General features: G+C 42.9%; 2 non-coding genes and 1 pseudogene across 3 annotated transcripts; all 3 read left to right on the top strand.

Moving 5' to 3' along the window:
• The first annotated feature begins 422 nt into the window (after nucleotides 1–422).
• LOC144501874 (large ribosomal subunit protein uL23-like) lies at nucleotides 423–20,366 on the top strand (annotated as a pseudogene). Its single transcript, XR_013499215.1, has 7 exons — nucleotides 423–579; nucleotides 1,824–1,876; nucleotides 11,224–11,350; nucleotides 15,261–15,441; nucleotides 16,408–16,583; nucleotides 18,923–18,992; nucleotides 20,295–20,366. The product of XR_013499215.1 is annotated as a large ribosomal subunit protein uL23-like (transcript).
• LOC144502151 (small nucleolar RNA Z17) lies at nucleotides 13,594–13,664 on the top strand. Its single transcript, XR_013499288.1, has one exon. It is a non-coding gene; the product is annotated as a small nucleolar RNA Z17 (small nucleolar RNA).
• On the top strand, nucleotides 16,193–16,264 carry LOC144502154 (small nucleolar RNA Z17). The gene has a single exon (XR_013499291.1). It is a non-coding gene; the product is annotated as a small nucleolar RNA Z17 (small nucleolar RNA).
• Nucleotides 20,367–25,986: the final 5,620 nt, after the last annotated feature.

The following is a 25,986-nucleotide window of genomic DNA, read 5'->3' as shown; positions in this document are numbered from 1 at the left end:
TACAACATGTTTTTCCCTCTGCTGTTCGGCATCATCTTGTATTTACAAAACGCCTTCAAGTCTAGAAGTTAAGTTATTGTTGATAAAAGCGAAAAATTGTCCTACGTGCTGTTTCTACCGAATTGTTTAAAATAAATTAATGCCCCTCTCAATAGGACAGACAAGAGCGATGCCGTCTTGAGCGGTGAACCACTGGTTTGCGAATATTGGCAACAGCAGTGTCTGAACGTTGTATATCCTTCGGGAAGCGGGAGGTTTCCAAATGACCAGACCTGATTGTATTATCAAACCATGCCAGAGATCTGGCGTTACACAGTTGGTAAACTGCTCAGTGTAGTTTCTGAGATTACAATGCATTTTACTGTCTAAAGCGCCATGTGGGTCAGCTCCACACTGAAAGCCACCCAGATGTGAATGGATAAATGGGGCTGGACGAATATACAGAGAGTTCTGATCGTTGTGTAAAGCTTTTAGCTTGGAGGAAATACGAGGACTCCTCTGTGAAACTGTTGGATTACCAGAATATAACAGTGACCTATTCAAGAGTGGATGAACTCTTGGGATATTCTATGATTGAATGTAATTGTGAGAATTGGATGTCTTATACCCAGAATCATGAATAGCTGGGAATAGCTGTAACTACAGGCTGAAATTTGATGTTAGGTGTTTTATCGACAGAGGTGAAAGATACCTGTGAATGAGTGTTGCGGCCTTTGATGTTCAGCCTTTTAATTTAATCACAACTTTGTTCCCTTCAAGTAACCAAGACCAAGTCACTGAGTTCTCTTAAACAACTGTTATAATGCAAGCTGTAAGGAGAACCCTGGAAGGTCACAGTCTGTGACAAGCCAGAATACAGAATTCAGGAATACATAAGCAGTTATAGTTTCAAATTTGATTACAAGTAATTAACATGTACCAATCAAGGTATAGGAATTATCTCTGTCCACTCACAGCTATTGATTAAGGTTATATTGTGCATAAGATACAGATATTAAAACCAATCACAATCATTTCACGTCTGCTAATTATAATATCTAATCAGCATGAAGACTTAATCATGTTAGCTGACCTAATTCATAATAGTTACAAGTTATCATTGATGTCCCAGTTTGTGTCTGTGTTTGTGGATATCACTCTCTCCTCCCATGTCCAGATGTCTGATTTAATGAATTTTCACAGATGCTTATCTGTGTCGACTTCTATAAAGACCTCCGGTTTTTCTCATAGCAGTTTATGTCATTTTTAAACGTGTGTGATTATTAACCCTTTCAATGAGCTACAGGCTAGAATCTAATTGAGAAGGTTAAAGCGCATGGTATTGATGTATTTAAAGAAAGCTGGATAAAAAATGAGGGACAAAAGAATAGATAAACATGATCGTAGGATGAGACGAAAGAAGGTGGATTGATGCTGATGTGGAGGTGAAAGAATTCCATGGCCCTATTGGGCCAAATGGCTAGTTTTGATCCTGTATGTCTATATAAATATCACTCTATATATTGTGGAGATCTTGTGTAACAGTAGCTCCGGGTTTGCATCCCATCCCAGGACTTGATGGCTAAGGAAGGTGCATTTATAACACGGCTAACAGGTTGAGTATCAACCTGCAAAATCCTTCCAACACATCAATGGCAGTCTATAGAGCAGGAGAGATTCTTAGTCAAACATGCTTGTTGTAGAGTAGCGCTCCTCAAGCTATAAACAGCTGAGGACAGGCTAGCGACCTGTCCCAGCAGAAGTTTGGTATGAGAACAGATGAAAGTCTGCCAGGAGTATAGCCTTCTTTTTAATGTAAATGCATATTGCCCCAATCTCAATAGATATCAATGCCACCTCGAGAGGTCAGAGAGCTGTTTCTGGGAGTTCTACAATGGTAAGTTTTTAAAAGTGATATCCTTTATCATGTCATGATTTGAATCCTTTTGATCTCATGACTACCGGCAGTGAGAACATATAATCAATAAAAGGGTACATAAAACAAAATATCGCTTCTTTTAACGTCTATTTTTATCCATTTCTTATGACATTTTTTACATTTTGATGACGTCATTGATAAAATTGCCATCAAATGTTATTACTTGAGTGCCACCTGCTGGAATTTTATAATTTGGAATGTGTTTTGTAATTTAGTTAAAAGCAAATGCTGAGTGCTGGAATCTTTGACAAAGGGTCATCCAGACTCTCAACGTTGGCTCCATTCTCTCTCCACAGATGCTGTCAGACCTGCTGAGAATTTCCAGCATTTTCTGTCTTTGTTTGCAATTCAGCAATTGTCTCAGGGTATTTAACCTTGAGTTACTGTATATTTGCATTATATTCTTCAGATCCCATACAACATGCTCTTTCTTGGTTTCTCAACCAAGCTGGCCTCCATTTCTCTTCACCTTATCTTTCAGTCAATTTATTGCAGTAGCATTAGTCCAACTCCAGATTTTCCCACATTCTCGTGCTCACAGAGAGATTTCAGTTTCTATATGCAGGGTTGAATCTTTATTCCCTGACATTTGTTCGCGAGCTCAGCCTTAATTAGGGTGAATTATTTATTAGAAAATACATTGCATGTCCATCACATTCTCCGACCATCTGAGAGTGGAAAAGACACACTGTCAGATCTCTTCTCACAACCTAAACACTTGGGTGGCACGGTGGTTAGCACTGCTGCCTCACAGCTCCAGGGTCCCGGATTTGATTGCAGCCTTGGTTGACTGTCTTTGTGGAGTTTGCACATTCTCCCTGTGCCTGTGTGGGTTTCCTCTGGGTGCTCTGGTTTCCCCCCACAATCCAAAGATGTGCAGGTTAGGTGGATTAGACATAGTAGATGCACAACGTTATGTAGATAGCGGGCGAGAGGGGGGGAAGTGTGAGGTGGTGGGGGGGGGGGGGGGGGGGGGGGGAGGAGGGGAGGGGGAGGATATGTAGCCTGGGTTAGGTGCTCTTTGGGAGATTTGAGAGTTGGTTCAGACTCGATGAGCTGAATGGTCTGCTTCTGCACTGTCCGGATTCTATGGATACTAATACAGATTTATGCAGAGTCAAAGCAGCGCAGAAGCAATGATATAGATAAGACACCAGTAACAGTACAGTAACCAAACTAATGTACAATTGTGTTGAATATGTTAAACAACAGAAACAACCCCTGTGTTTATTCTTGGGAACAGAAGGCTAGATTGTCCTTGACAACCCTCACCCTGCCCATTGCATGTGAGTTGCAACAGGGTGTTGGGAAAGAGAGTGGGTGCAGTGAATGTGTCCCTAATGGATTTCTCCACTGCCAAAAGATGATTGATCTTGTATTGAAAAGATATCCAAGCTATAAACCAATATCTCATAAACACAATATAATTTGCACAGAATAAGTAGATGAACAATAGTGCAAATTTGCAAACTTTTTTATCCTTCACAATACAGAAATCAAAAAGAATAATGATGCTTTCATGAGCGAGCTTTCAACATAACTGAATGGGCCGTGAAGAATAAGGGTGTTTATTTCTTACAAGTTAAAGACTGCTATAGTTGTGCGTTGCTACATACCAAAAGGACTCATTGCTCAGGACGCCATCTCTCCACCAAACACACACAAGTACAAACGGGAAATTAAACAGTTACTTTGCAGACATGGTGATTATTTTAAATATTTCTTTTAAAGTGATACGATGGCACAGTGGTTAGCACTACTGTCTCACAGTACTAGTGACCCGCATTCAATTCCGGCCTTGGGTCACTCTCTGTGTGGAGTTTGCACATTCAACCTGTGTCTACATGGGTTTCTTCCGGGTGCTCCAGTTTCCTCTCACATTCCAAAAATGTGCAGATTAGCCTTAAAGGCCATGTTAAGTTGCCCTTTGGTATCAGGGGGACTAACAAGGTAAATACATGGGGTTAAAGGAATATGGCTTGGGTGGGATTGCTGTCAGTGCAAGCTCAATGGGCCGAATGACCTCCTTCTGCACCGTAGGGATTCTATGGAAATATTTTCAATGGGGTTTTGATGAGGGTGTGATGGGAATATTGTTGGCATTTCTCCATGTACACTCCCTGCACATGCTTTTTGTGTAATATTTTCTTTATCCTATTCAGTCACCATATTTAAAACAAAGGTAAAGAGATTACCGTTACTCTTTCTGGGGTTGGGGAGGTGTCAGTGCGCATCTTATGTTTTGCATTTTAGCAAAATGGTCAATGGCCAAATCATCAGATACAGATTCCAAGGCACTTCTTTCAATTGAAAGGTTCGCAAGGGGGATGTCTCGGACTGGAGGGGGTGTGTGTAGGGTGTGTGTCCTGGACCAGAGAGGGGGGTTTGGACCAGAGGGACAGAGGTGGGGTCAGACCAGGGGAGGGGAATGTGGGGACCCGGACTAGAGGGGGTCGGAGCTGGAGGTGGGCCGAAGCGGAGGGAAGGGGGTCGGACCGGGAGTGGGGATAAGGGGGTGGACCGGGAGTGGGGTAAGGGAACGGACCTGGAGGGGGGGTTGGGGTGGGGGTGTTGTGGGAGGTCCCCTGCAGGTTCGTGTGCGTGCGGAGTATCCCATGTGAGGCTGGTGTCTTCTAACTCTTTCAGAGTAACTATTAGGGTTAAACTGGCAGGATCATCCAAAGTTAGCAATTTAAATCACTTTGTCGGATGCTTCCCAGCCCGGTGCAATTGTCCAGGGGCAGTTAGCAATTGCCAGGTAAACCCTTACATGGAGGCGGGCAGCAGCTTCTTCCCTGCTGCCATCAGACTTTTGAGTGGACCGATCTTGCATTAAGTTTCTCTCCACCCTAACTATGACTGTAACACTACATTCTGCACCCTCACCTTTCCTTCTCTATGAATGATATGCTTTGTCTGTATAGCGCACAAGAAACAATACTTTTCACTGTATACATATGACAATAAGAAATCAAATCAAATCAAAATCTTTGCACTTCTCAGTCGGGTGTGGAGACATCTTAAAGCACTGAATGACCTTTCACAACTGCAGTTACTCACTGGGATGGTGAGTGTAACCTGTACCACTTCCTTGTCAGATAGAAACATGAAGAGTCTAACAGCTTGTACATGTCTTTCATGTCAAGATTCTCACCAGTCTCTCATTTACGACCTTTAAATTTTTCGCAACAAATACTTCCTCTGGTTGTAATTCTATTTTGTAGTGTTTTGCAAACACATTTCAGTCCTCCGCAGAGAGAAAGGATTTTTAAAGCAGATTGAATGCTTGAGCTCTGCTTTGACAGTAGAAAATCTGAGCTCAAGTTCAGAAATCATCCGGTCTAAACAAGGGAAAAATAATTTTGTCTTGAAATTATCTGGTGTCCTGAGTTCCTCACTTACACCACCCATTGATTCAATCACAAAATTATTCATGTGTTTTTCTTTGCTCTGCTGTTGTGCAGCTGTTTCCTCAAAGCCCGTGCCATAACTTCCCAGTTCCCCAGTGTCGCATTTAGGGCATACCCCAATGATGCACTGGGGAATCCCTCTAGGAAGTCCCCATGCAATGGTTTACCCGGCAATTGCTAACTTTCTCTGGACAATTGCACAAGGTTATGGTGAGTGGGCGAGTAAGTGGAGCTGAGTCCATGAAAAGATCAGCCATGATCTTATTGAATGGCGGAGCAGGCTCGAAAGACCACATGCCCTACTCCTGCTCCTTTATGTTCTTTAATCTTTACCTGATATCCATTCCCTACAGAGAACTCAAATTATGAATATAAATAAATTATACAGGAAAACAACCTAATCATATCCAACTATCTGTTTCAAACTGTTCAACTTTCAAAAGTTGTTCACTCACCTAAAAAAATAAAACTAAGTTGGTTCATGGACTCAGTTACCTCTGCACAGTAGTCTTGATAAGACCATAAGACATAGGAGCAGAATTAGGCCACTTGGCCTATCAAGTCTGCTCCGCCATTCAACCATGGCTGATATTTTTCTCATCCACATTCTCCTGCCTTTTCCCCATAATCCCTGATCTCTTTATTAATCAAGAACCTATCTATCTCTGTCTTAAAGACCACTCAATGACCTGGCCTCCACGGCCTTCAGTGGCAAAGAGTTCCACAGATTCGCCATTCTCTGGCTGAAGAAATTCCCCCTCATCTCTGTTTTAAAGGATCATCCCTTTAGCCTGAGGTTGTGATCTCTGGTTCTAGTTTTTCCTACTTGTGGAAACATCCTCTCCACATCCATTCTATCCAGCCTTGCAGTATCCTGTAAGTTTCAATAAGATTCCCCCCTCATCCTTCTAAACTCCAACGAGTACAGACCCAGAGTCCTCAGCCGTTCCTCATACGACAAGCTCTTCATTCCAGGGATCATTCTTGTGAACCTCCTCTGGACCCTTTCCAAGGCTAGCACATCCTTCCTTAGATATTAGACCCAAAACTGTTCACAATACTCCAAATGGTGTCTGACCAGAGCCTTATACAGCCTCAGAAGTAATTGTATTAGTACTCTTGCTGAGCCAGGGTACTTCATTGCAGACATTGCAGAGTTAATGTAAACCTACTTGTGACACTAATAAATAAAATATATATAAACAACTTTGATTTTGCCTTTGTGGGTGCAGTGGGAGCAGTAGAGCTTTTCACCTACCTGATGAATTTACAACTTCTTCAAATGAATCAAAATTGTGCTTGGCATGCTCTATGTGGAGAGTCTAGTGTTTTAATAAATAGGTAATTTAGAAATTTCAGAAAGATTGAAAAATAACAATTTTAAATCTTTTTTATTGAAAAAAAAACTTTTGTTTACTTGAAAATATTAAAGAAGTCCAAATTGCTTGCTGCAATTTAACAAAGCGTCAACAACAGTGATAAATGCAACATTCCATTGCTTGTAGCTTTTTAACAGATTTGCACAGGTCATAATCGATTGGGCCCTGACAGTGAGGGATGAAGGGAGTCCCTCTCTACTCGTTCTGCCACTCAAAGTGCAAGTCACAGCCAAGATTTATATACAGGAAAAAACAGACCATGCTACTTCTGTTACCAAAAGAGAAAATCTGGAAATCTCAGCAGGTCTGGCAGCATCTGTAAGGAGAGAAAAGAGCTGATGTTTCGAGTCCAGATGACCCTTTGTCAAGCTACTTCTGTTAGTCAGTGTTGATCACTCCACCCTGTGTAGCATTATATTATAATCGATTTGAGAAATTAAAAAAATATAAGTCTGATTCGCATCTCAAATTCAGAATTTCCAGTGCCTCAAAAAATAGATCCGGTGGCACAGTGGTTAGCACTGCTGCCTCACAGCACCAGGGACCTGGCTTCGATTCCCGACTCAGGTCACTGTCTGTGTGGAGCCTGCACATTCTCCCCATGCGTTTCCTCCGGGTGCTCCGGTTTCCTCTCTCAGTCTGAAAGACGTTCTGGTCAGGTGCATTGGCTGTGCTAAAATTTCCCTCAGTGTACCCGAACAGGCGCTGGAGTGTGGCGACTCGCGGATTTTCACAGTAACTTCATTGCAAAGTTAATGTAAGCTTACTTGTGGCAATAATAAATAAACTTAAACTTTCTGGATCTGGCCAGTTGGGGCACAGGAAAGCAGACCTGGACCCCAGGCCCTGTGGACCACGTGTTCTAATGGCTGGAGATTGCATGTTAAGCAAGTCATCCCAGGCCTGCATGGCGATGGACCAAATGCTGGAAAGTGCGATTAGGCTGGGTTGCTCGTTTTTCGACCAGCGCAGACAGAATAGGCCAGGAGGCCTCTTTCTGTACTCTAAACCTTCTATGATTTCATGACCACGGTCAGCAACAACAGTTTCCATCACCCCAATACTGCCTTATTTCTAAGCTTCACTTTTCTTTGTGCCTTGCTGCTACTTGCTTCTTTCAAAAATAACTATCGAGCTATCGCTCTGGATACTGAATGAAGTCAGCGTCAATCCTATGACAGGTAAGCGAGCATACTTTTTGTCAACAAAACAAAGGAGATTGTCATCGACGTCAGGAAGCATAGAGGAGAACATGCCCCTGTCCACATCAACGGGGACGAAGTAGAAAGGGTCGAGAGCTTCAACTGTTTAGGTGTCCAGATCTCCAACAACCTGTCCTGGTCCCCCCAGGCCGACAATATAGTTAAGAAAGCCCACCAACGCCTCGACTTTCTCAGAAGACTAAGGAAATTTGGCATGTCAGCTACGACTCTCACCAACTTTTACAGATGCACCAGAGAAAGCATTCTTTCTGGTTGTCTCACAGCTTGGTATGGCTCCTGCTCTGCCCAAGACTGCAAAAAACTACAAAAGATCATGAATGTAGCCCAATCCATCACACCAAACCAGCCTCCCATCCAATGACACTGTCTACACTTCCAGCTGCCTCGGCAAAGCAGCCAGCATAATTAAGGACCCCACGCACCTTGGACATTCTCTGTTCCACCTTCTTCCATTGGGAAAAAGATACAAAAGTCTGAGGTCACGTATCAACCGACTCAAGAACAGCTTCTTCCCTGCTGCTGTCAGACTTTTGAATGGACTTACCTTGCATTAAGTTGATCTTTCTCTACACCCTAGCTATAACTGTAACAGTACATTCTGCACCCTCTCATTTCCTTCTCTATGAATGGTATGCTTTGTCTGTATAGCGCACAAAAAAACAATACTTTTCACTGTATGCTGATACATGTGACAATAATAAATCAAATCAAATCATGGGAGTTGGTTTAGCTCAGTTGGCTGGATGGCTGGTTTGTGATGCAGAGTGATGCCAACAACGTGGGTTCAATTCCTGTACTGGCTGAGGTTATTCATGAAGGCCCCACCTTTTCAACTATTTCCCTCGACTGAGGTAGTAGTTAATTAGTCACAAGCAGGCTTACATTAACACTGCAATTAAGTTACTGTGAAAATCCCCTAGTCTCCACACTCTGGCACCGGTTCAGGTACACTGAGGTAGAACTTAGCATGGCCAACGCACCTAACCAGCACGTCTTTCGGACTTGTGGGTGGAAACCCACGCAGACATGGGGACAATGTGTCGACTCCGCACAGACAGTGACCCAAGTTTGGAATCGAACGTGGGTCCCTGGCACTGAGGCTGCAGTGCTAACCACTGTGCCACTGTGCTGCCCCAGGTTAAATCACCACCAGTTAGATCTCGCCCTCAACGGGGAAAGCAGCCCATTGGGAACATGGAGACTTTACCCAAGCATAGCTCAAAGCATCATGAGGAAATTATATGTATATTTATGTGTAGTAGCAGCTGGAATGTGGAAGAAAGACAGTAATAAGTACTTTTTCTCAAGACAGATAAAAATATACAAAGTGAGAGAGGGATAATTATACATGAAGCTACCTTCATGGGGAAAGAGTACCATTGGAGAAGAATGATAGAAGTATAGAGATAAGAATTTTAATATATCATCAGTAGTCATTCACATGTGGCATTGCAAAAAGGGGAATCAAGACCAAATGTCATTGAAAGGCAAGGGGATAATTGAACTATAATACACTGTTGGATTTCATTCTGCTTCAAAGTTGAACATTTTGTCATTTTCATATTCCCGTTATAAATTTGAATTTTCACATTTATATTGGCCGTGTCTATGTAAATGGTCATACTGTACTTATGCCCTCTTGCCAAATGGAGTGATGGGAACAGTTCCATTGTTGGGAGACTGGAATTATAGGATGACAAGTTTAAACAGGAAATTTCCTTGATAATTGATGTTGGTGCAGATGTCAATTTCTTAATTTATGAATATAGGTTTGCATATCGTAGATAAAACAGCACAGAACGAGGACTTTGGTGAGCCTGTGCCGACGTACAACTAGAAACATAGAAAATAGAAACAAGAGTAGGCCATTTGGCCCTTCGAGCCTGGGAAGGCAGTGGCGTAATGGTATTGTTGCTGGACTCATAAAGTAGAAAGCCAGGCTGATGTTCTGCAGACCCGGGTTGAAATTTGAATTCAGTTAAAAAATCTGGAATTAAAAGTCTAATGATGACCATGAAACCATTGTTGATTGTTGTAAAAATCCATCTGCTTCACAAATGTCCTCAGGGAAGGAAATCTGCTGTCCTTACCTGGTCTGGCCTTCATGTGACTTCAGATCCATAGCAATATGGTTGACTCTAAAAATGCCCTTAAGGATGGGCAATAAATGTTGGCCCAGCCAGCAACACCCACATCCCATGAACAAATAAAAAGCCATTCGTTATGATCATGGCTGATCAAGATCTTGCTCTACAACCTAGCTATGACTGTAACATTACATTCTGCACCCTATTCTTTTCTTCTCCCCATGTACTCTATGAACAGTATGCTTTGTCTGTATAACATGCAAGAAACAATACTTTTCACTGTATACTAATACATGTGACAATAATAAAGCAAAGATCCCTCGATCCCTTTATATATATATGTGTGTGTGTGTGTCCAGTAGAATCTTCTGATCATGTTTGATAAATATATTTCAGAACATATGAAAGGCTTGAGAAGAGATTGTAATAGAGCCGGCGGCATGGTGACACAGTGGCTAGCACTGCTGCTTCACCGCAGGATCTGTTTCTTTTTACTTTATCTATCCACTTTCTCTGCTGTGTTCAATTCCTGGCTTGGATCACTAGCTGTGCAGAGTCTGCACGTTCTCCCTGTGTCTTCATGGATTTCCTCTGGGTACTCTGTTTTCCTCCCACAGTCCGAAAGACGTGATGGTTAGGGTGCATTGGCCATGCTAAATTCTCCTTCAGTGTACCCGAACAGGCGCCAGAGTGTGGCGACGAGGGGATTATCACAGTAACTTTACTGCAGTGTTAATGTAAGCCTACTGGTGATAACCAATAAATAATATATGTAAACAACTTTGATTCTGACTTTGTGGATGCAGTGGGAGCATGGCAACTCTGCACCTATCTCATGGATTTACAAATTTTCACCTACCTCACGGATTTGCAACTTCTTCAAATGAGTCAAAATTTTGGATTTTCCCTGTTACTTCATGTGAGCCTACTTGTGACACTAATAAACAAACTTTAAATTTTAACGGAGACAGTGGCTCAGTCACCAACTAACAATGAACCCTGGGCCAGGACTACAACTCCCAGGGGGCTCAGCGTGGGCAGGGGGCGGGGCGAGAGGAGAAGACTCGCGAGATCTGTCGCTGCTCCGTGTACTTTAGCCCGGGCGGCCCCGTGCTCGCTCTCTTTTCCCAAGATGGCTTCGAAGGTGAAGGAGGAAGGTGAGGTGCGCGTGGAGTGATGGCGGCTGCTTTAAACCTCCCCCCTTAGAGCAGGCAACCCGGCGGCCAGTGGCTTCCCCTGGCAGCGAGCAGCGCCTTTGCCTCACGGGTGGCTGGGTTCGAGCGGGGATATTTGAAGCCGGGTTGCGGGTTCAGATCCGCCGCCTGGCAACGTGGTGAATGCGGGGCGGATAGTAGTGGTGGCTGCGGGAGGCCGCGGATTCCTGTCCCCCTCCAGCTGGAACAATGGCCCTCTCTCTGTCACAGCGCCTGGCTCCAGAGTTGAAGCGGCTCCAGAGTTGAAGCGTTCCCTGGGGCGGCTGGATCTGAGAGCAGGGAGGGATCAGCCATGATCTGATTGAATGGTGGAGCAGGCTCGAAGGGCTGAATTTGCCTGCTCCTGCTCCTGATTCCTGTGTTGCGCTGGGCGGCAGATCGGGGTTTTTTCCCCAGAAGGTGTGAGATGGAGATCTCTCACACTTGGCCATTGCTACTGGGACTCTGGGCAGGAGCAAGGCTCATAACCTGGAGCTGGGCCCCTGACCTAGAGCTGGGCCCCCCTCAGGCTGCTGCAGGTGGGAATCCTGATGTTTATATATCTTTTTAAATACATAGAATCCCTGCAGTGCAGAAAGAAGACATTCAGCTCATCGAGTCTGATATAAAGGCAAATTACTGAGGATGCTGAAATTTTATATGTGAACAGAAAATGCTGGGAAAAAAACTCAGCATGTCTGACGGTGTCTTGGGGGGTGGGGGGGAGAGAGAGAGAATAGAGCCAACGTTTCAAGTCTCGATGACCCTTTATCAGAGCTCGAGAGTCTGCACCGATTGTATGAAATAGTGTTCCAACCAGGCTCTTCCCCAACCCTCTGCATTCATCCATGGCTAAATTCGCCTGGCTGACACGTCTTTAGACACTAAGGGGCAATCCACCTAATCTGCACATTTTTGGATGGTGGGAGGAAACCGAAGCACCCGGAGGAAACCCATGCAGACAGGGGGAGACTGTTTAGTCACCCAAGACTGGATTTGAAGCCAGGTCCTTGGTGCTGTGAAGCAGTAGTGTTAATCACTGTCCAGATTCCCCTGCCCCCTGTGACCAGCAGTCTGAATGCTTTGACACAAATGTAATTTTGTTTTGCTTGGGATTACCTGATGGCAGTGTTTCTGTGTTGAATGCCATTACCATGTGGTCCAGGAGTCTTGGAAAACTCCAAACTTATGGATAGAGGGAATACACTGATAATTGTGGAAACTGAGTCTGCCGGTGTCTGTCACGAGTGTTGCAATCCCATTACCTTGCTGTTTTAAATATTAAAAAGGAAACCTCTGTTTTTTAAAGTTAATATGTCTTTTTAAAATTTAAAATGTTGAATGTCAACTTGCATGTAACTTTGCATTTGGGAATAGGTGTTTGTTTTGGGGCAAGAATGTTGAGATACAGGAGGTATAATTGAAGGCTGCTTTTCCTCTTTAGCTGTCCCTGCCAACACTGAAACTAAATCCAAGGCCTTGAAAGCAAAGAAAGCCATTTTGAAGAGAGTTCATAGTCACAGGCAGAAGAAAATTAGGACAACACCTACCTTCAGGAGACCAACGACACTCAGACTGAGGAGGCAACCCAAGTACCCCAGAAAGAGTGCTCCCAGGAGGAACAAGTATGTTTTCAAACTGCTTAACTTTTTAAAATAAAGTTTACAAACCCTCGCCACAATAAAATTAACTATTGGTCCTTCACAAGTGGAAAGGGTAAAAGTTCTTGTCTGTAGAAAAGCAAAATATTGCGGTTTTGGAAATGTGAAGTAAAAGCAGAAAATGCTCTGCAGGTCAGGAATTCTCGAGCGAGTAGGGAGATTTAACATTTCAGATTGACCTTGCATCAGAACTGGAAAACGTAGATGCAGGAGAAAAGTTTGTTCAAGGAAGGCTGAGGTAAATCACATCAAAGAATAGGATCCTCAGCCACGTGCTGAGTCATATTCTCTTTCAGACTCTGATGAAGTGCTGTGGCTTTTCCAGTGTGGGTTGTAAATGGTGTTGTTTGCTCTTCATGCATACACAGTCTGATTATGGTGCTGTTCCTGTTAAGATTCCCTAACTCCGTACTTATCCAGGATCAAACTTGGGCAATTTTTGTTCTACCATTGTGCTCCCCTTAAACTACAATCATGCACTGAGTCTTTAGGGTTGACTAGTCCTCTGTTTTAAGGTTTGGAATAGTAAGATGTTGATGGCATTTCTGCTTTTTTGCATTTAGGTTGTAAGTGCTTTACGGCTCCCATTCTACCTATGCACAGTAAGATGTTTTTACTTCAGATTGAAGACAAAAATTGACATTGAATAGGAGGAAGAAAATGGCAGAGTTGTGGGAGTTTGTTAATTTATCCCTGAGTTGAGAATCTGCAGGAACATAATTGGTGCAAATGATGTTTTTTAGCGATCAAAGCATGAGAATTTATGATTATCATAATATTATACTGATGCACCTTAATCTGCAGATACAATGTAGTTTAATATCGATAGTTGGTAATTCCTTTTGAAATGTTGAGTTCCTCTTTTCCATTAGAGAACTTGTATCTACCTTTCTATGAACAGATTTTTAAATTCAAGCTTTTCTGCATGTCTTATACAGGTTGGACCATTATGCAATCATTAAGTTCCCTCTGACTACTGAGTCCGCAATGAAGAAAATTGAGGACATTGGTTTTCATTGTTGATATCAAAGCCAACAAACATCAGATAAAACAGGCTGTCAAGAAACTGTATGATATCGATGTAGCTAAAGTCCACACTCTTATCAGGTGAGCAATGGAACATTGAAATTGAATACTGAATGGTAGATACCCAGAAAGCAATATTTTTCCAAAACTGTGAAATATGTTCCGAATATATTTCAAGGACTCGTAAGTTTAAATTTGAATGCTTGGAAAACTGGGAGGAAACAAAGGATTCCCAAATCAATGAATGCACGCAACAAGGTATTTATAGACTGGATTTAGTAGATTTTTTGCTTAATGGCCCCTTCAGCTTCTATTTGCAGCTTGCCTAACCAAGGTATTTCCTAGCATTGTCACTCGGACTTTGGTAAAATAGGCCGAAATGGTTATGCCATGTCCTTTAAAATGCGCAGTTAGAAACAGTGAACCCTTTAAGCCGTAACACTAGAACTGGGCCCCCCTCAGGCTGCTGCAGGTGGGAATCCTCGTGTTTATATATCTTTTTAAATACATAGAATCCCTGCAGTGCAGAAAGAAGACATTCAGCTCATCGAGTCTGATATAAAGGCAAAATACTGAGGATGCTGAAATCGTGTATGTGAACAGAAAATGCTGGAAAAAAACTCAGCAGGTCTGACGGTGTCTTGGGAGGGGGGAGAGAATAGAGCCAACGTTTCAAGTCTCAATGACCCTTTATCCGAGCTCAAGAATCTGCACCGATTGTATGAAATAGTGCTCCAACCAGGCTCTTCCCCCAACCCCCTGCATTCATCCATGGCTAAATTCGCCTGACTGACACGTCTTTAGACACTAAGGGGGAATCCACCTAATCTATACATTTTTGGATGCTGGGAGGAAACCGAAGCACCCGGAGGAAACCCATGCAGACAGGGGGAGACTGTTTTGCCACCCAAGACTGGATTTGAAGCCAGGTCCTTGGTGCTGTGAGGCAGTAGTGTTGATCACTGTCCAGATTCCCCTGTGACCAGCAGACTGAATGCTTAGACACAAATGTAATTTTGGTTTGCTTGGGATTACCTGATGGCAGTGTTTCTGTGTTGAATGCCATTACCATGTGGTCCAGGAGTCTTGGAAAGCTCCAAACTTATGGATAGAGGGAATACACTGATAATTGTGGAAACTGAGTCTGCCGGTGTCCGTCACGAGTGTTGCAATCCCATTACTTTGCTGTTTTAAATATTAAAAAGGAAACCTGCTCAGTTTTTTAAAGTTGAAATATGTCTTTTTAAAACGTTGATTGTCAACTTGCATGTAACTTTGCATTTGGGAATAGGTGTTTGTTTGTTTTGGGGCAAAAATGTTGAGATATAGGACGTATAATTTGAAGGCTGCTTTTCCTCTTTAGCTGTCCCTGCCAAGACTGAAGCTAAATCCAAGGCCTTGAAAGCAAAGAAAGCCATTTTGAAGGGAGTTCATAGTCACAGGCAGAAGAAAATTAGGACAACACCTACTTTCAGGAGACCAAAGACACTCAGACTGAGGAGGCAACCCAAGTACCCCAGAAAGAGTGCTCCCAGGAGGAACAAGTATGTTTTCAAACTGCTTAACTTTTTAAAATAAAGTTTACAAACCCTCGCCACAATAAAATTAACTATTGGTCCTTCACAAGTGGAAAGGGTAAAAGTTCTTGTCTGTAGAAAAGCAAAATATTGCGGTTTTGGAAATGTGAAGTAAAAGCAGAAAATGCTCTGCAGGTCAGGAATTCTCGAGCGAGTAGGGAGATTTAACATTTCAGATTGACCTTGCATCAGAACTGGAAAAAGTAGATGCAGGAGAAAAGTTTGTTCAAGGAAGGCTGAGGTAAATCACATCAAAGAATAGGATCCTCAGCCACGTGCTGAGTCATATTCTCTTTCAGACTCTGATGTAGTGCATTGTTCTGTGGGTTGTAAATGGTGTTGTTTGCTCTTCATGCATACACCGACTGATTATGGTGCTGTTCCTGTTAAGATTCCCTAACTCCGTACTTATCCAGGATCAAACTTGGGCAATTTTTGTTCTACCATTGTGCTCCCCTTAAACTACAATCATCCTCTGAGTCTTTAGGGTTGACTAGTCCTCTGTTTTAAGGTTTGGAATAGTAAGATGTTGATGGCTTTTCAGCTTTTTTGCATTTAGGTTGTAAGTGCTTTATGGCTCCCATTCTACCTATGCACAGTAAGATGTTTTTACTTCAGACTGAATACAAAAATTGACATTGAATAGGAGGAAGAAAATGGCAGAGTTGTGGGAGTTTGTTAATTTATCCCCGAGTTGAGAATCTGCAGGAACTTAACTGGTGCAAATGATGTTTTTTAGCGATCAAAGCATGAGAATTATATGATTATCATAATATTATACTGATGCACCTTAATCTGCAGATACAATGTAGTTTAATATTGATACTTGGTAATTCCTTTTGAAGTGTTGTTCCTCTTTTCCATTAGAGAACTTGTATCTACCTTTCTATGAACAGATTTTTAAATTCAAGCTTTTCTGCATGTCTTATACAGGTTGGACCATTATGCAATCATTAAGTTCCCTCTGACCACTGAGTCCGCAATGAAGAAAATTGAGGACAACAATACTTTGGTTTTCATTTTGATATCAAAGCCAACAAACATCAGATAAAACAGGCTGTCAAGAAACTGTATGATATCGATGTAGCTAAAGTCAACACTCTTATCAGGTGAGCAATGGAACATTGAAATCGAATACTGAATGGTAGATACCCAGAAAGCAATATTTTTCCAAAACGGTGAAATATGTTCCCAAATATATTTCAAGGACTCGTAAGTTTAAATTTGAATGCTTGGAAAATTGGGAGGAAACAAAAGGATTCCCAAATCAATGAATGCACGCAACAAGGTATTTATAGACTGGATTTAGTAGATTTTTTGCTTAATTGCCCCTTGAGCTTCCATTTGCAGCTTGCCTAACCAAGGTATTTCCTAGCATTGTCACTCGGACTTTGGTAAAATAGGCTGAAATGGTTATGCCATGTCCTTTAAAATGCGCAGTTAGAAACAGTGAACCCTTTAAGCCGTAACACTGAGTTGCCAACTTGGTGACAATGCTGCAGTTAGTGTTCCTGAGAGCTCGTAGTAAATTCATGTCCAGTAAAATACAGTGGAACGCTTAGTAAAGGGTGAGACATGTCTCTGAACTGCTTCAGGATTAATATTGATAGCTCTGTGGTGGTTTACTAATGGACTTTGACTGTTGGGGAAAAGTTTACGATAACCACTTTGGGAAATTGTAATCCATAAAGTAAGAGACTAAGTTGGAGCGTGCTTGAAGATATATGTAAATGTCAAGAAAGGTTTGCTTTTTAACAGTGCAGAAATCAGTAGAATTTAATCTGAATCTTGACATTTGTAGATACAAGTCCTAATATCAGAAGGCTGTGCGTCAGAAAATTCAAATTTATCTGGAACTAAATTTGGGAGTTTATTGTATATCAGAAAAATTACTACTTTTGACCATTAAGACCACCAGCACTATGCAGGTGGCATTACGTAAATGCTACACAGGAAACATGACAGCCAGTTGGCAGATGGTAAGGTCCCACAGATAGCATTGAAATGAAGGCTTATTTTCCAGGCAGTTGCAAAGTGATGGCACATATTGCTGGCCTTGAAGAAAGCGAAAAATCTAGTGATCTCTGCGGCTTGGATTTCTGCTTTCCCACATGAGTGAAATAAAAATTGGTGCACAAAGTCGAATCATGGGATTTTTGATCGAAAACTTTATGTAAAATTAGTCTGTCAGGACCAGCGAGTCCTTCGTTAATTTAGTGCCACATTTTTTTTAAAAAAAGATAGTTACACCTCATTAACTTGCTTTGTGCACCTTGTTTTTGTCAAGCTGGTTATTTCTAAAAGATTGTTGTCTCGGGGGCTACCTTTTAGTGACACTGATGGTAAATGTGGGCCAGGACATGGAAGAACTCTGCCCTTCAAAATAGTGCCATGGGATATTCTGCCTACCTGAGAGGGCAGGCCACTTCATCTGACTTGTTGCAAAGAGGAATCATATTCCTGGTGTATTTGTGATTAAATTCACTTGCATGCTTCTTGATGCTGAAGTAAGCTTTAGAAATGTGTCCATCAGCATGATAGCAAATTACATCTGGGGAGTGGATGATGACCAGTGCAGCATATTATAGTTATCCATTTTCCTAGCATTCATTGCAAATGTGGGTAGTTTTAGATTATGCAATAAAACTTCTTTCAGTTGTCAGCCTGCTGAAGTATAAGTCACATTGATCATTTTAAGTGGCACTGATGAACTGTGCATCAGGGAAGTAATGGTGCAATGGGATTTTTTTAAAGACTATGTCCAGTATCATGGAACATTAAATGTTTTTTCTGGTTACTCATCATGACCATATTACTTCCATGGTGTAAAGGATATTTTACCTTTTTAAAAAAAAAACGAAAAGATTATTTTTATAGAGACTTTTAAAAATTCAAGAGTGAATGACTTTAACTGTGGGAAAAACCAGAGTGAGTGAGAACTTACCAGGGAAAGAAATGTAATGGAAAAATGTGCTGTGAGATTATGTTGCTAACCGACCTGAGGTAAACTCTGGAAATAGTGCTGCATGCACAAATTCTATTGCCCTGATAAAATATGCAGGCTTCTGTGATGTAAAATCAACTGTATAGGTCCCAAAGTAAGGAGCAAAGTTCTGACAGGAGGGATATTCTTTGTAAAACACTCAGATTTGAAGTCACAATTGTTTGTTTTATGTACAGGTTTACAAAATGGCATTAGGACTAGAATTGGTACTCTTAGAGAGAGAGACTGAGAACCTTTGTTCAAACCTGACTTGTGATCTTGTTGGAACTGTGAAATTGGGAATAGATGCCATTGGGTCATTGTGTAAATGATGGAAACTGTTTCATCTGATCAATATGAAGAAGTTGATTCAAAGGAACCGCTGATGCACAATGATCAACTTTGGGTTATGCATTCATCTCTTGCATGTTTATCCCTGGTTTATAATGTTTGGTGTCTCTTTAGGCCCGATGGTGAGAAGAAAGCCTACGTCCGTCTGGCCCCAGACTATGATGCATTGGATGTTGCTAATAAGGTAACCATTTTGAATGTTTTGACAACTTTATTCGCTCTTGAGCTGCTGATTAACTGGGGATAGGTTCACCAGGCACCAACAATCCTGTGCTCCTTTCAAATTGGCTATTCACATACAAGCCTTGTTAACAAATTCTGGCAGATGACTGGAGGACTTACCAAATTGATGTGCACTTTCCAAGGATGGCCAGCGATAAGATCCTTGAATTAACTTATTTCCTCCTCAGTCAGCTATTTATTCTTTGCCCCAAGCTGCATGCAAACCTTTCAGTAGTTTGAATTTTCTCCACCATTGTCATGTAAAAGGTACAAGTTCTCATGCACCATCATTCAGCTGCAACCTTGCTTAAATTAAACTGCATGAGTGATGGCAGGTGCAGGAATACCTTGTTGAAAGAGTTGAGACGGTTTTGAGGGCAAAATAGACATGGCTCAACTGGAAGTGTGCTTAGTTTTTCCTGCTTTCATTTGTGTCCCATTGCCAAGCCTGTGCATGTACACAGGCACGTAACACCTGAAGTTGCCTTCAAGAAGGTGCATGTCGTTACAATCGTGTAGTCTAATAACTTTTTGAAAGATGAATTTTCCAAAAGACCAATGAAAATAACCAAAGGAACATGTTTCACTTTAAGACTTTTACTGTAACAAACTAAAATCAACATAGATCAAAGATAAACAGGTGACTAAGGCATCAAACTAGAGAAAATGTTAAATTTCATGAACACAACCAAAATATATCATACAAAACGATTTTACTTTGCACCACCTCTCTGGCATATGCAGCATTAAAGGAACAGTCACTCTCAGCCCGTTAGCAGATGTTCACCTCTCCACCATGACCAATCAAAACTTGCAATGACCTTTTGATGGTTCCACTCTGTCTGAATTTTCTGGATTTGATTTTCACCTGTAGGTCACACCTTGACAGCTCCCTGTTAACTTCCATCTTTAAGAGTCCCATTTGTTCTTAATCTTTTGAACAGAAATTGAACCCTTAAAAACATCCTCCTCGATCTATGGCACAAACATTTATCTCTGCTTTTCCACTGTTTGCAGCCTCTTGTTCCTGTCTATTAGCAGCACCTTCTGAGAGACAAGTTCAGCACTTGTTCTCCAGAGTGTTGTCCCTCCTGGCTTCTTGTGCAAAGTTGCTATGCCTCCCAGAGACTTTCCAATGATAGGTAATTTAGTATGCAAGGGATTTGTGGTATACCTTTGAAGCACTGGGATGATGTTTGACTTGCATGGCCATTGTGAAATGGTGTATTTTATACTCTGCTCACTTTGTTTTCTTGTTTTGCAGATTGGCATCATCTAAACGGGTTTCAAGAAGAGCTGTACAAATATTTCAATAAAATTTTAAACAAAAAATGAATTATTTTGGTAATGTACATTGGGCTTAGTACATTGTATTAAATGTGTTTTTGACGCCAGGTTGAGCTTCAGATCCCCTCAGTCTGCCTGCTGCTGAAGTCTTCACCTGTGCTGTTGTCTTTTCCAAGTTGAACTGTTCTGATGCTTCTGTATTCCACCAACTAAGCTTGCAGTTTATCCAAAACATGCTAATTTATTAATGCTGTCATTGCCCAGTTACATTGACTTGTTTAAAAATGAATTTGTGCTTTAATCTTTACCCATCTTATTTCTGAAACCTTCAACTCCATAACACCTCCCTCTTAAGTTCACCAATCATTTGTGCACTACCTTTCACCCCACTGCCTGGCTATGTATTATGTTGCCTCAGTCTCATGTTATGGTAAAGTCACTCCATTAAGACTTATTGAGCTGGCTTTGAATCACCTGTCTTAAATGGGCATTGGTCTAGGAAATAGAACAAAGAACAATACAGCACAGGAACAGGCCCTTCTGCCCTCCATGCCCGTGCTGCTCCCTGGTCCAAACTAGACCATTCTTTTGTATCCCTCCATTCCCACTCAGTTCACATGGCTATCTAGATAAGTCTTAAAACGTTCCCAGTGTGTCTGCCTCCACCACCTTACCTGGCAGCACATTCCAGGCCCCCACCACCCTGTGTGTAAAATATGTCCTTCTGATATCTGTGTTAAACCTCCCCCCTCACCTTGAACCTGTGACCCCTTGTGAACGTCACCACCGACCTGGGGAAAAGCTTCCCACCGTTCACCCTATCTATGCCTTTCATAATTTTATACACCTCTATTAAGTCTCCCCTCATCCTCCGTCTTTCCAGGGAGAACAACCCCAGTTTACCCAATCTCTCCTCATAACTAAGCCCCTCCATACCAGGCAACATCCTGGTAAACCTCTGTACTCTCTCCAAAGCCTCCACATCCTTCTGGTAGTGTGGCGACCAAAACTGGACGCAGTATTCCAAATGCGGCTGAACCAACGTTCTGTACATCTGCAACATCAGACCCCAACTTTTATACTCTATGCCCTGTCCTATAAAGGCAAGCATGCCATATGCCTTCTTCGCCACCTGTGACGTCAGGTGGAGAAGGTTACAAGGAATAAGAAATTTCCACTGTTGAGCAGAGTTCTGAATTTTCGATCACAAAATTCTGCCCTTTTAATTTTTTTCCCCAACCTTTGCCTGGCCCTGGGGAGCCATCAGCACTGCTGTGACAAGCTGTGGTTGGGAGGTGTAGAGACTGTGTCCCCATTAGGTGCTGTTCTTGAGCCTGCAGAGTATCATCCAGGTGTCATTGGCACAGGATGGCTAGATCATTTTGCCCATTCGGCAATCCTGTTATTAAGTGATTCAACTCTAACCCAAAGGTGATCTGCTGGTTAACTTCGAACTGCAGATGAGAAGGAGAAACCAGTTGACTGTGTTTCTAGCCACATCCCACCTCCAGCAACTACTATCACTGCTGGCTCAGCTTGCTTGGCATGCCAGCACTTCTAAGCTCCCAGTGCTGGAGAAAGCTGTGGCCCTCAGTTTACTGGCCTCGGCTCCTGAGGTTTTCAGCTCCTATCCCACGACAGTGACTTGTATTTCCAGTCGGTGTGGATCCAAATGGCGCCAGCTGAAGAGGATCCACAGCTGCCTACTGATGGGCAACAATGAGGAACCCAGTCCATGCACTAGTGGATGAGTGGGTTGGTCTGGGTGGGGAGAAAGGGAAGCAAGTGTAGATGGTGAAGGAGGGCATGAGTGGGTGAGTTGAAGGGGCTGCTGGGGGAGGCAGGTGGAGAGGAGAGAGGCTTTATTAAGTCTACTGTTATGGAATATGCAGAACTTGCATTTTCAAAGTTCACCTGAGAACCAAAACTCTTAGCAGGTTGTGAAGTTTCTGGTAGTCGAATATCTGAACCTTGATTTACAAGGCCCTTGTTTCAACTTGATATCAACTCCACTTAACTATAGGCTTATTGCGTAGCAGACCGGAAATCATAATCGGACTGAATTAACATCTGAAAGTGCATTATCGTACATCAGTATCCAATTATTATGTGTGCATGCATGAGATTGTGTTCAACGTTGTGAACTTATTGTGGACATCACTGGCAAGGCCAACCTTTGTGTCCCCAAGTTGCTGTTGAGAAAGTGGTGGTGAGTGAAAATGGATCATGTTGGAAAGCAGATGGCAAAACTCTTTACACAACTCTTTAAAAGATAAAATTGTACCTGCCTCTACTACTACCTCTGGCAGCTTGTTCCAGACACTCACCACTCTTTGTGTGAAAAAATTGCCCCTCTGGACACTTTTGTATCTCTCACCGTAAACCTATGCCCTCTAGTTTTGGGAAAAGATATTGACTATCTACCTTGTATATGCCCCTCATTATTTTATAGACCTCTATAAGGTCACCCCTCCGCCTCCTTCGCTCCAGAGAAAAAAGTTCCAGTCTATTCAACCTCTCCTTATAACTCAATCCATCAAGTCCCGGTAGAATCCTAGTCAATCTTTTCTGCACTCTTTCTAGTTCTGTGGGGATGCCGGGGATTACAGAGATAGGGAAGGATAACACTGTAAGGACCAAGCAAATGGAGTTTACAACATCTTGTAGGACTGAGGAACATAGATGACTTACAGGTCATAAAGTCATACAGCGCAGAAATGGCCTTTCGGCCCATCATGTCTGCACTGACAACTACCACGAAGGGCACGCTAATCCCATTTTCCTGCAAAAATATCAGTGATTCCGAATCGCGCTGCACAAGCCTGTGGGTGGGGCTTAATGCGCCCGAAGTCCTGCAGCTCCGGTCGGCACCTCCAACTGCACACATGCAAAACAAAACTGATAGAATGCTGCTCCCCATCCACAACGCTCCCGGGCCGGATAATGCCTCCCCCTCACAGAGATTGCTCCACCCCCACAACATTACTGACCCCCTTGTCCCCCCCCCACCCCCTCTTTCACCCAGACCGATCGCAGGCCCCTCCGACCCTTCCCCCTCACCGATCTCAGGTAGAGTGGCAGCTGTCCTTCCCTTCCACCCCACCGATCTCGGGCAGAGTGGCAGCGGATCCACTTTCTCCCCCACCGATCTCAAGCAGAGAGCCGTCGGACGCTCGGCACCTATCTCCTCACTAACTGGAGCACCCGAATCGGACTTATAGAAACCCTACAGTGCAGAAGGAGGCCATTCGGCCCATCGAGTCTGCACCGACCACAATCCTACCCCCACATATTTTACCCGCTAATCCCTCTAACCTACGCATCCCAGGACTCTTAAGGGGCAATTTTTTTTTTTTAACCTGGCCAATCAACCTAACCCGCACATCTTTGGACTGTGGGAGGAAACTGGAGCACCCGGAGGAAACCCACGCAGACACGAAGAGAATGTGCAAACTCCACACAGAGTGTGGCTCGAGCCGGGAATCGAACCCAGGAGCTGTGAAACAGCAGTGCTAACCACTGTGCTACCGTGCCGCCCTTAAAGCAATATACGGAGCATGTCTGTTTTGTGCTGAGTCTGGATGGATGAACGTGGTGGTAAACGGGGGAGTGTCGGTAAAGTTGGGCGTGTAGCCCATTAAGTTAATTTAAATACATGCAAATGCATTTAAATGGCCGTAGCGCCCGTTTCGGATGCGGTCCCAATCGCGACCATTTTTGGGCCTTGGTAAAGGGGGAGCTGGCGCGGAGGTGGGTGTGGATAATGCTATTTCCCTCGCGCCCGACTTTACCAAGTTTTCGCGCTCGAAAACGGGCGCAACGCGATGGTAAAATCGGGCCCATGAATTCACATCCTATTAGGTACATTCAGGTATTGCTTTGCTGGTTTTGGCCTGTAGACATCAGCGACAAATACGCAACTTCAAGGCCACACGACAAGAAATAACCTTGGCTCTAACTAAACAGCTAAACTTCTGCAGACGGAGGAACCCGCCAGGAAGTGATAAAAGCTTTCTTGTTGAAAAGCAAGTCCAGACCTGGGTCAGAAAAAGCCTCTTTGACACAACATTTCAAAAACCTTTTGAAGAATAACAGCTTGAGGTGAAAGTAGTTCACTAATACTGAGACTGGAGTAAAAATGTTGTTGCAGATCATTTTGACCGAGTCCTGTTCAAACATATGGGGCCCCATTTTAGGTGGAATCAAAACTATGCCACCCACTATCCTGAGGCTTGAAGCACTTTAATTTCCGTGGCATTTTTAAAAAATTGCTATTTTTTTTGCACGAATGAAAAGAAGGCCCTTGAAATTATCATGAGGGAGAATTAGAGATTTTCACAGTAACTTCATTGCAGTGTTAATGTAAGCCTACTTGTGACACTAATAAAATAAAAAAGAAAGTACAGCCTCATGCAGTTTTATATCCCTCCAGTCCTTCCCCCAAATACATCCATCGGAATAGATAGTGAACATCTCTGTAGGCTGTCAACCACAGAGGCCATCAGAGCCATGGTCAATCATATATAATGTATGATTACATTCTCACTTTCCAACATGGTCTGTTACTTATTCTTAATTATGTCCACTCCAGTGTTCCATTGTAATTGCTATCATGAGATAAAAATAAAGCTGTCATAACACCAACAACGATCCATTTGTTTTTAATAGATTACTATTGGTGGTCATTGAATAGAATACAAAATAGAATCCCTGCAGTACAGAAGAAGGACATTCGGCCCTTCAAGCCTGCACCAACAACCCCACCCAGGCCCGATCCCCATAACCTCAGCTATTTACGCTGCTAATCCCCCTGACACTACGGGGCAACTTAGCATAGCCAATCCACCTAACCCACACATCTTTGGACACTCAGAAAGCCATGGTCAAGGTGTCTTTTTATCAAACTTGAATTAGTTCTTCACTTCTCTCCATAGTGCCACAATCTCCTTCACAGGTGGGGCAAGGAGACAGGTCCCAAAGTCCATCTCAGCCAGAATGGGGATCAAGACTCATCCTGTTGGCACCAATCTGATCCACACTAGCCATCCAGCAGCCCCCCCCCCCCCCCCCCCGCACCAAGGAATCCAAGTTGCCGGGCTGTGGCAACATACACACTTATCTGGAACTTGTAGCCGGGAGCTGTGGTTAGAGGATAGCTATAGTGGAGGCTCCAAATTCTTTCCATCATATGCTGGCCAGGAATCTCTCCTGCTCTTAGCACCTGTCATTGGCACATGTAGGGAGGATTTATAATTTGATACTCAACCTATTTGGCTGTGTGATGAGCGCATCTTCCTTTGGCAGTCAAATCCTAGGGTGGGACTTCAACCCCAAGCTTTCAGCTCGGAGGTAGGGACAGTACCCGCTGTACCACAGGGCCTCCTTGAATTAGTTAGATACTTTTAATTATAAATGGCTGCCTTAATTGTTAAGTGCAGAGATTTATTGCAAACTTGGTAAGCCAATTGCTTTGCCATTGGAGAATGCCCTTGATTGCGATAACGTGCATTACGTGGTTATTGGTAGATAGAAATGTATCAATATTACATTTAGTGTGTATCCTTCTGGTGCATTTAATTGATTCTAGTAGGAAGCCTCTTTTCTTTGCCCAGGAATCCATCTCCAGATATGTCTTCTATACTAACTGCATAGCGTGAATGATAAGAAAT

The sequence above is a fragment of the Mustelus asterias genome, chromosome 12 (assembly GCF_964213995.1).
Source record: "Mustelus asterias chromosome 12, sMusAst1.hap1.1, whole genome shotgun sequence".
Classification (NCBI taxonomy): Eukaryota; Metazoa; Chordata; class Chondrichthyes; order Carcharhiniformes; family Triakidae; genus Mustelus; species Mustelus asterias.
Note: the sequence above shows the minus strand (reverse complement) of the source record. Positions and strands in the feature narration are given on the sequence as shown.